This window comes from Perca flavescens, chromosome 11 (assembly GCF_004354835.1).
Source record: "Perca flavescens isolate YP-PL-M2 chromosome 11, PFLA_1.0, whole genome shotgun sequence".
Taxonomy (NCBI): domain Eukaryota; kingdom Metazoa; phylum Chordata; class Actinopteri; order Perciformes; family Percidae; genus Perca; species Perca flavescens.
The window spans coordinates 30,331,291-30,343,575 of record NC_041341.1 but is presented as its reverse complement, the minus strand read 5'-3'; positions in this window follow the sequence as shown (position 1 = coordinate 30,343,575).

The window sequence follows — 12,285 nt, the reverse complement described above, 5'->3', positions numbered from 1 at the left end:
AATGTTACCTTATGTGGATTGTAGCACTCTAAAGGCAGACTTCCACTCTTGCTAATTAGCTAGTTGACTGGACTGAACTTTTCCTCTTTCGTCAGGGATCCTCCTGTCAGGATGATCAGTACAGAAATTGACCCAGTGGGTGATAGAAAGACTCCAACTGCTGGCAACTGCACCAACAACTATGCAAAATAAATATGAGGGACTAACAGCCTACAACAATTTGATGGTAAATGATTAAATAACACCAAAAATAAAGTTTTACCCTGCCACTGACACTGCTTGTGTGCCTCTCGTGTACAGTATCATAATTACATTAGAGTCTCAGAGCTTTCATTTGTCCAATACTTTGATTTATGATCAAATACCTGTAAAACTAATGAGTATTGCCCATGGCCTAGTCGTGTGGAAACCTTTTGTAAAGGATGCTGAATATTACCGTCGCTTGACGTGTCAAGAAGCCTGTTATGATGTAGTTAAAAGATAGGTTTGGTATTTTTCAACCTGGACTGTATTTTCCAATGTCTTTGTGTCTAAGTGACTAATGGGAACAAGATTGTTTTGAAATGAGTCCAGTATTGAGCAAAGAACCACTGCAGCCGGCAGCTGCAATACAGGCTTCGATGTAACCACTCTGGGCATTTGTGCACCGTCAAGTGCTGTTGTTGTCACTGACAGGCCCAGATAAGTGTCTGACAACATTATGGAAAGGATCCCTACAGAGATAGACCTTTTCACTGAAGAGTAAAATCCTTGTCTAACCAGAAACCGCCCCGAAATCGCCATCGCCCAACTCACAAAACCCACCAGACTTCATTTAAATAAACAATACTTTTAGCGTATATAGATCCAGCATATATTCATGTGTAAATGGGTAAATGTAGGGCTAATTTCAACCAAACCAGAGGGATGACTGTCGGAATAGTAGAAAGACGAACCAAAACAGCTTTTCATAGTTTTATTATACTGTTAAAATGGAGTCTGGTGTGTATAGCGATTTTGGGGCTGTTTCTGGTAAAACAAAAAGATCAACCTCTGTAGAGATCTTTCCTTAATGTTGTCAGACACTTAGAATAATAATCTGAGCCTGTCAGTGGCCAAAAACTGTTTCTGTAGATGTAAATTGAAGGTACCCAATTGCCCATTAATGTTACATTGCAGCTTGTTTCACCGCTGACGACTGCAGCAGTCTTGTTTAAAATTGGATCAATTTAAAAGAAATCACACAAACTTTACTTTATTCAGATCTAAATGTAAAATTGCGGTTTCATGATTACTATCAAAGGTACATACAACTGGTTTAATTCCAACAGTCTACATATAAGTTCAAACTTTGTTTATTATAATCCAATGATTATATAATAGCAGCTTCACTTCTACCTCCATGATATTGTTTTATTCTTAGTAAACGCCAGATTTGAAAGAGTCAAGCGAGTGAAAAGGTTGTATGATGTAATTGTAAAGTTTGGTTTCTACCTGAAACCAATTCAGATCACAGAACGGATCGGCTGACAAATTAATGGTAAAGACAGCCAGGTTTAATCATGTGTCAGCACTTAGGGCATATATCCATTTTGTCAGTTTAAACCCATATTCCTAAAAAACACTTCAACAAAACCCTTTTTGAGCAACACAGTCCCACATACAATTATTCAAATGTGGCATATAAATGCTCTAATGTCCCAATTAAAAGACACACTTTCCACCTCATTTACCAGGCTGTCAAAATCAACATGAATGTTGTGTCAAACAGCAAAGTAAAATAAATGATCGCCTGTTTTGGTGGGAAATATATTTTTTGTTTGCTGATGCACCTGAGACTCAACGCTCAAAGACACCAAGCTAACAGATGTTGTGTGCCGGGGGAGCTTCCATCCCCCCCTCCTTTTATCCTTCTTCCACTCCTCCCGTGATGTAAGGTCCCCCTGGCAATTTTTTTCCTCAGCCCTGAAATTTCACAAACAACGTCCTTGTAACTTATGTCTCCCTAAACTCCTTTCCACCATCTGTCTTAGAGCAGGTCATGGAAGGGTAGAATATTGAGAAAGAAAGAAAGACATGCTTGACGGGCTCTGCGCTACACTCCCAGGCATTCGGGATACGTTCAACAAGACCTGGCCTTCTGTGTTGGTTGACAACAAAAGAAGTACATAACAACAGCTCGAACTGACAGCTTGCCAGTGCCAGTTTTTATTTGCTAACAAGCACATCAAATTCCCATTAGCGTCCTTTCAGGAGAGACAGTGTGTGGTCTACAAAAAGGGGATTCAAGACAGACTCTCATAAAAATTACATCAGATAAGGTGTTGCAGCTCGTTGAACCGTAGCCGTATTGGGAGCAATTTTGGGTTTCCATTAATAGTAATAGACAGGCAAATGCGTGGAGGAAATATCCTGAGTTTTCTATTCTAATCAGTATTCTGGAGTGCAGTGACTCTCCATTACCCTCTAAAAAGACTTAAAATGGGTGGATGAATATCTGAACTCCCACCATGCCACCTTTTTCTTCTCTCCTCCTACAAACCCAGTTATTATGTCTTCCCTGACTCTGCTATTCACCTTCTCTTTACTTGTGTTTTTTTCCCCTCCTTTCTCACTGACGTTCCACTCTTTATCCTAGATCTGCCTCCATCTTCCTTTCCCTAAGGACTTATCTCTACCCCACCAGTATTACCACAGGCACACACACTCTCAATCACACATGAACAGATTCACACATCTCTCCCACACGACTGTCCTTCATTTTAGTTTCAGACGCGTCTGTCTCTTCAGCTCCAGCGGTGTAGCCAGGTAGCTAGCTCTCAGGGCCTGGGAGCTGTCTGATTATGCTATCATATTGCTCTGCCGATGCAGTTATCTCCTATTCGGACCAAGAGGAATCCAGTTTCATATTAGCCATTAATGTTTAACGAGACAGGAGTTTAGAGGTGGGTGTGGGGAGCCAGTGACCCTGAGGGCTGGATCTGTTTCAGCTTTGAGCCAGCAGAATGTGAGTGTGACGTTAGCACATACTGTACACAGACAACATGCAAGTACTCATAGTTTCTGAGAAATATTCCCTACAGGGACTGGAGAGCTTTTTTTAAATTTAGAATTTTTTGGTATGAGTTGCCTAGTGTGGCAGATACTGTATATGCCATAGGGATATCTGCCTTCTCTGGAATACAATGGAACATGATGGCACTCAGCTTGTGGAGATTAGTTCATAGCTAACAATACTGCTAGCTCACCTGAGCTAGCTAACGCTACAGCTTAGCCGAGAAGGACGCCAATAACGTTTACATCTCATGCTGGCATGAGCCTCTCGTCCTTGAGGACACTTCCACCTTCAGCGCGGTGATACGGTTGGCAGGTGTAGTTCGGTAGAAAGAAAATAGTTCCTACATGAAACTGGTCACATCCAGGACTGTGGATTATTTTGAGTAACCAGATTGTGTTGTCTGGAAAGAGACACTGCTGTTGAGTTTTTCAAATGTATTTTTTGGCACTGAAGGAAGCATATACTCATGGGAATGGATTGAGTTAAAGAAGCCAGTGGAACAGAGGCTAGCCCCGATGTGACATTGCTTAACATTTGTTAAGACACCTTTGAGCACTTTGACTTTAAAGATGCATAAAAATTAAGTCACTACAGTTTACCTCCAACATAAACTGTAATTTTATATACAGTAACAGCCATGAGGAGGTCTGTAGGATGCCTTTAATTTAGTTTGGGGTAAACTGTAAATGCCATAAAGTCCCACTCCATGCCCATTACAGAGATCCCTTTCCATCATCTGGTAGCTATCTGGCTTTCTCTACTAAGAGAACTTTGTTTGATGGAGATTTCCAACAAGAGAGAGAGAAACTGTGCAATATTCTTTCTGGTTCTCATTCGCAATTATTGATTGATTGTTCAGAGCACGCAAAGCTTTTAGTGTTAGCAGAGAGAGTGATAGTCGATCAGACAAACAAGTAGTTGAGGCAAAAGCCAGACTGTATGTATTTATTTTGTTCAGATATTTATTAATTTGTGTAAATTAACTGTGGCAATTTCCCTTTATTTAACTAAAATATGTATATTGTTCTCTACAGGGTGCTCTCTACTTTTCAATAAGAAAGCAAGAGAATGGCCAGTGAATTGCTACTAATTAATGATTTGCAAAAACAAAAAAACTGTTGGATTCCATAACTTTCAACATGTTGTTCAGAGGTAATGAAATGATGTCCTATCTACAACAATGTTGGCAGGGCATCCAGAGATGCACAGGTGATGTGTTAACAGCTATAAAGCTACCTGAATGAAAATGTCCTTGATGGCATTTTACAGCATCAAAGTTCCCGGCAAAGTTAAAGCATTTACTTAATCAATTGTGTTATACACCTGGAATGACATTTGACTTGTGATATTAAAACATATTAAAGCTGCAGGAAGTAAAAAGCAAAGAAACGCCAGCATTTCAAGTAGCGTGTGACCTTCTCCCCTCTCTGTCCAGCCCCTCGAATCGACGAGCATGGACATATGCACCAGCTTCATACAGTAACCTGTACCAGTACTAATCATTCATTTTATCCCGATCCAGCCCTGAGCCTTCTGCTACGATAAAGAGAACTTTCACCCAAGTGACACGTTGGCGCATCTGCATCTGTGGAAGAGCCAATAGGAGCATTCTTTCTCTCTGAAATGACCTGTGATTGGCCAAAGTATTCTATCTAGCCCATGACGGGCTAGATTTTCTAAAGCCTGAAAACAGAGCTAAGAGGTTGTGCAAAAGTCTAGTTTTCTCTCAGACCCATTGAATTGCAGTATGCTCAAAGATTATTATTGAATTGTTGCCCAACAACGCGTCTCAGAAGGTTTATTTACCACAGAGATGCTGGGCATTAGCTTAGCATTTGCATGCTTTCATATATAGTAAGCAGAAGTCTTGGGGCTCAGTGCTGTACTTAGAAAATGTCACTAAGCTAAACTATGAGGATTTAAACCACCAACCATTTTTTGTAGCTACTGAGTCATTATATTTATTTGTAATACTTATTATACTTTAATATTACTGTGCTCCACAGTTGGAAAATATTAATATACGCATCTATAATTATATGTGTTAATTTATCTTTAGTGTTGTAGGTTTTGGGGGTTTCCTATTGGCTCACTACATACCATGTAGAGGGTAAGAGTGTTTTGGTTTAGCAGCATAAATTACTGTTTTCTTGCTATATTTGTCTAAATATAGCAATTTAGAGCAATTTGCTAAAATTGTCTTCATGCTCAACATGCATGGCTTGTCATAGACAGGTTAGTTAATTGCTTTTCTCTGTACATACTTGGTATTTGCAAAGCATTACGAAAACATATACATCAACACTGGGTTTATGTGATGAACAAATGTACTGTGCTTTTCAAAATTGGATATAACAATTGAACTCCTGCTGCTACCCCTACAGCTGTGCTCATGGCTAATTTTAGTGCAAAGTCTTTCTTCGCTTCCATTAATAACAGGCATGGATCTAAACAGTAAAAATACTATTAGTCACTCAGAAAAAAAGAAAACGTAAACTCCAGCACTTACACTTAGGTATTCTTTATTAAATATGGGAAGAAAAAATAAGTGTTTTAGCTAGAAGCCGTCATCAGCTTTACTATTAGTATTTCACCATGTTCACTTGAAAGTCAACCTGAGCTACATTTCAAATAAGAACAGCTCTGCTAGCCTTCAGGGGAAATTGCAACATCCACAAAGGCAATCGTGACTGAGTGAAAGGTATTTTCCTTAGTAGTAACTCAGATGAAAAGAGTTTTCTCAAAGAGTAAATCCTTTTCTATCCAATCTAACTGCACCAACCATTTGCAATAAATGAACACTGTAAATGATGTAAGTGTCTCAAACAGAAATAGAGTATTGCTTAAGTGAAGAAAAAGGAATTAAGGCTAACATCAGCTCATTGGCTGTCAGCTGTTTCATTAATGCCTTACAATAAGTGGTGCATTGACACATAATGTGTTGATGTTTCTTGTAGTGTTGACTTTACTCAGATCTGTTCATGTATGTTTGCAGTTGTCTCTGCAGACAACACAAATTTAAAGACAACTTTTTATTACAGGTTCTGTGCAGACAAGGCAAAACTGGTCTTAACGTCACAAACCAAGGTTTCAACAGAGAGTGAACTGAAAACCATGACTTGAAAAATACAAACCTAATCTGATAAGCGGATGAAGTGCAGCTGGAGAGATGGGCGGAGAAACTCAGGTAAAGGGAATGAGGTGATAATGCACAAACACAGGTGTGGTGGGTAAACAGGCATAAAAACACAGAGACAGGAAGTAAAACAAGACATGACACAGAAGTAGAGTGACGTTACAAAATAAAACAGGAAATGGACTAACGCAAAACCCCAAAAACATGACACTATTAAATAATATAGACAAAGGGTGAAGGCAGGTACCAAACCCTAACTGTTTTCTGCCCGGGGCATGGAATATTCCAAAGTCAACTCTCCAAAGACAAGTGAAAGGCCTAATATGGGGACATGATGGGAAGAATGACCATCATCTCAGCACAGGATAAAGTAAACCTGGCTGAGTTAATACTGAGTCTAGCAAAGAGTGGATTCCCAATGAGGAAGATTGAAAGGTTAAAGGGTAGCATTTCAATTTGCAAAGGTAAATGGCCTTAAAGGCTTCCCAGGGAAGAAGGGACAAGTAGGCCACTATTGGTTTCAGGGATTCATGCAGAGACATCACAGTCTCAGCATGAGGAAGCCAAAAGCCCTCCGCCACTTGCTTCAATCCCACCATTGTGGGGCACTGGTTCAAATCCTATTAGGATATTGTCTCTCAGCTCGACATCCAAGATGTACCAAACCATTTGTGGATATCCGCCGAGAGGTTGCAGGATCATTTTGTGTCTGTGGGGTCAGCGGTCGAACGCCCTTGTTTCGAGGTCAATGCAAATAACAGAGAAGAGCTCACCACCCTTCTCTCAAGTCCCAACCCGCTGGGGAATATAGCCTACTCAGGGTGATTTTCAAGGGGAAGCCATTGCACCATGAGTGGCGCAACAGGCTGGTCAATGTGACGGAGACCAGGTGGATCAATGCAGATTTGTTTCTAGACTTGGGAAAGACAGTTCATTATTTCACTACCAAAAGATGACCCCCGCCCACATGTCCTTATACTGGACAGCTCCCTTGTGTTTAATTTGGAGTTCTTGGAACTAATGAGAAACCAAAATGTGCTTGTCGTGTGCTTTCCTGCACACACTACCCCCATGCTGAAGTCAGCAGACAAGGCACGTTTCAAGAGCCTGAAGTACAACTGGAACCTGGAGGGCTGTATCTTCAGCAGGGAGAATGTGGTCAGACTGCAGAAGTCTCTGTTTCTTGGAGTGTTGTCAAAGGCATGGGAACGTGCAGTAACACCTCTAATTGCCTGGGCTGGGTTTTGGGAGCAGTGGTATCTATCCTATGGATCCAACTCGCGTTGACAGGTCTCTGTTCGCTCCAAGCCTGACTACAGCCAGCTCTAGAGATTGACAACACTATGACTGCAGAGCGGGAGAATTCTATAACTGAGATGGTGACCCCCGAGCTGGACATTTCCTTGGCTGTTAATCTGGACTTGGCAGCAACAGTTGAAATATATGTTTGCCACCTTCCACCCCACAGTGGCTCCTTTCCACATCTATCATCTATCTATTACACTGCTGATAGGATGCCTCAAGATCCCAGCAACCCAGACGACCAGTTTTGATTATCTCATCACACTGCCTACCGCAATCGTGTCTCTACCAGCATCCCAAATTGATCAAAGCCCCCAGGCTTCTACCTTAGAAGTGAGGCACAATTTGACTCTGTTCGAAGCAGAGCCAAAAGGGAAAGGGAAGGGAAACAGCACCAAAAGAAGCAGAAAACTAAGGAGAATTTGGTCAGCATGTGTGGAGGAAGTTACTGGGACAAAAAAGATCTGAAGAGAGAAGAGGAGTAAATAACTTGTGGAGCCTGCAAAAAGTGGTACCATCAGACATGCGGGTAGGAGAATGGAGAGATTGATGATGATGAATAACACCTTTGCAAGGACTATATTTCAGTGTGCGACTGTAAAAGTTCACAATTCATGCTCCATGAATTAATGTACTCTTCGTCGATGATCTCATGAATTGATGAGAACATTATATAATTCTACAAAATGGAATTTGAAATAAATTACATTCATTTAAGGTTAAGAAAAACAATAAATCCTATAAAATATTTGTTAAAATATGTCAATAGGAATGAAAAGAAGGACCTACACTGGAAAAAATGCTTGTGTCAATTACAACAAAATGGTGAGCCATGCTTTCTAAAAGAAAAAATCATACACACTTAATCTCTTCATGTTAAGAAAGTGGAAACTTTGAGGAAATATATGTGTTGGGTTATTATTTTGAAACAAGAATGCGATCACAAAATAGAATCACAAAAATGTTTGCAATATAACTTAAAATGAACACATTGAGCAATTAAACCCTCTACAGGTTGCATTTAACACTATCATCTTTTGAAATGTCAAATCCACAGCTTTAAGCTTTTAGTTAGTACAGTCAGCTCAATGTACTGCTCATAACTATTAGCCTCAGGCCTATTTCTTTTAACTCACAGACTCAAGGCTCGATTATACTTTCAAAGAGACTTGTACGCGGACAGCTGTGGACACCACAGACGCATAGTAGTTGTGTTTATACTATCCGCTTGGAGAACATGTTCCACACATGAAGTAGATTGCTATGCTATCATACGGTCACAACAAATTGCCGGTACACAGACATTCGCACAGAGCCTACATGTATACCCTCTGATGACAACATTTACATCACGCAGACTCTCCTGGCTGCGGAAAGTATAATTTCAGCTTTAGCATTGCCTGCTCATAACGTTTATTATTGCATTGATTTATTTATTGCTACAGCAATTAACCAATTTTTAGCGCACATCTATGGGCCTATAACAAATGATATGCTGTTAATAAATATATATATATATATATATACACGTTATATTGTGTATATTGTATACTGTTACTGTACAGCTTCTTTTCCAAAATGTTTAAATACATAAAAGAAAACCATTGTCAATTAATTGAAATACTTATTTCCTTAGTAACTTTTTACAATTCAGTGAGACATTTATTTGATGTGATATTTACTATATGCCCCTGTTCATTCAGCCATGCATATTTATTATATATTAACGTCTTTCATTGCTCTTATATTTACTTAAAATCTATTTGTTTAAATCTATTTGTTAATATTTTGACATTTTTAGTGCTCTGTCTGGATGTGTGTGAACAGCAGCAGTTCATGTCATCTGGCTGAGATCTCAATTGTGTAACTGAGTAATATAGTGGCTGTCTTTAAAATATGGATCATGCGTCATGCGGGAGAGTTTGAAAGCAGGACCCAAATGCAGGAGGCCAATCAGGCAGGTTGATGAAACAAAGAGCGAGCTTTAATAACAAAAGCTGAATCTGAAAAATACAAGAAATACAAAACACTGCAAAAGAAAATACTAGGGAAAATAACACGAGGAGCCAGGAACAAAAGCAGACAATCGGACATTGAAACGAGAACACACAAGGAAAGGAGGGTGGTAACGAGGAACAGGTGACATGAGGGCTAACGAGGGTCAGGTGGAACACATCAGGGCGGGGCAAACAATCACAAAGGTGGGAAAACACACAAGGCAGGAAGTAAAACAAGACATGACGTGAGAAGATACTACAAAATAAAACAGGGAATACAACTAAACCCAGGATAATGAAATCATGACATTTTTCTATTAGATTCTATTAGCTTATAATTATATTATATATAGCTCTGTAGACCGTGAAAAGGTCCGTGAAAGGTCCACACACATAGTGTAAACAAACTAAAGACAGCATTGTCTGAGACCCTTTATGTATTTCCCCGATGATTGAGTCAGGATTTCTTTGAGGGAATAAGAATGAGCTGTCCGAGAAACATTTCACACAGTTAAAAGTCAAGTTTCTTCTACTTGCCCAAAGGCAGATTTCATGTGACTGTGTGTCAACAGTTGGTGACATTTACACTGGCACTTACTCATGATTTGTACTGGGTGTTCCTGTTTGACTGATGCATATTATTGCAAAATAAAAAGTTTTGGGGAATTGTGTTATTATAGCATGGTGCAGCATGGTGGCCCAATGGTTAGCACTGTGGCCTCACAGGAAGAAGGTTCTAGGTTCGATCCAGGTCGTTCTGGGCCTTTCCGTGTGGAGTTTGTATGTTCTCCCCATGTTTGTGTGGGTTTCCTCCAGGTGCTCCGGTTTCCCCCACCATCAAAAACATGTACTAGGTTCTCCAGTCAGTGCCCTTGATCAAGGCACTGGCTCAGATCTACAGTTGGGGACCGGGTGCTGTAAATGGCTGCCCAGTGTATCATTGAGGGATGGGTTAAATACAGAGAATACATTTTGCTACATGTATGTGTATTTGACAACAAAAAGTACCTTTATATATATATATATATATATATATATATATATTCTTCATAGCCAGAGCAACTAAAATTCATTGATAGCTTTTTGTGACTGCATGCAGTTTTACAGTTGAGTCTGAAAATGTAACTATAATCCACAAATTATCTTAAAAAAATGTCAGGTTATATAGTTTGGTAACATTGTGTCTGGATTCCCTTAAGAATTGGTTCTAGGTCCCATCATTTTTGCAAACTATGAGTCATGACCACACTGTACTGATGAGCATGTTTGTGTTTCTCTGCTTGTTCTGTGACATATAATCCCACGGTACATCAATAGCTGTCTGATGCGAGACCTCCATTACTGGTTTTGTGTTGCATGCATCCAAGGCCCATTGCCCGGAAATGTGGTTTTTTTCTCTGATCTGTGTCTCGACACATATGCCGCTGTGGCAGTATTGGACAGCTCCTGCGGCTAATGGCGTTGACGCTCAGCGGCTGAAAACCAATCCATCAAACAGGAAAAAAATAGTGGGGGAAGCGGCAAGTCATGAGGTGGTGAAAAAAAACAATGGCGGCGCTGTACTTCATGGTTTTAAAAGGCTATTCATCAATATGGTCCCACTGGCAGGCTCCCTGCCTGTATATCCATGGGGGAATCAAAGCCATGCCAAAGTCATTTATGGGTATGGACGTGGAGAAATGGCCCATCATGAAGTCACACTAACAGACTGCAGTCGATTGGAGCGATTGGATGTGTTAGGTCCAATGATGCCAAAAAGTTGTGTTGTCAGAGGACATACTGTATACTCAAGATCAGCTAAGAGCTGATATTTGATCAGTGTGCTTAAGAGGGACATTTTGGGAAATAAGCAACTCAAACGGACAAAATCTTTGAAATATCTTGAATTCAACTAAAAGAGCCACATGATTGAAATTATTTTATCCCATTCATGTGTGTGTTGAGTTTGCCCTGCGGTATTTATAGGGTTACCTCTCCAGACAAGACAAGTGAGAGAGCACAGCTCTGCCATGCTTTGTTTCAAGTCATTCCTCTGGAGAAACCTAAGTAGATTAACTGTCTACCTTCAAAGTAGATTGAGTGCACAAGGGCCCTTAGTTTAGAGTTGACCCTGGCCAATTGTTGCCTCCAGAGCTTTCAACCGATCTTGGAAATGTAGCATAGGGAACATTATTCATGTCCCTAGAGATATACCGTGGGTCCAGTGAGGCCACGCAATAACCAATCCTTTGTGGTCCGTGAAGCGATCATTAAACAGGGTGAGGAGGCTTTTCGGTTATTCAGCTGTGCAGCTTCTTACACTTTGCACAGACATATTTCTACACTTTCCTACAGTATGTCAATGACCATGTCCAAGACAGAGAAGATGGTAGTGGGTGAAAGCAGAAGTAAAATAATCTGGCAAGCAGCATGCAGTATCCATTAGCACTCTAAATTCTATCCTGGTCAAACTTCTTATTGTGAACCATAATTTAACCTGTCACAAGGCAATACATAGTTGCAGTTTTCTGCAGCCTTAGTCAACAACATTAGCGACTTTTATCTCCTCAATGTGTAAAATAGATAAAGAATATGGACATTTAAGAACCTCTCTCTTAGCAGATATGTTTTAAAATATTGCAAGGGTGTTGAACCCGTCCGAACAGGGCTTGTCCTTTAGTTTGGAGTAAGTAAGAGTAGCAAAATATAGACCTAAGAAAATGTAGCTTTATTCTGCCAAAGAAATATTCAATTGTGAATGTTTTTTATTCAGAATTAATGAGTATGTAAAACATATTCTCTCTGTTAACTTATTTTATAGACAAAACTGCATT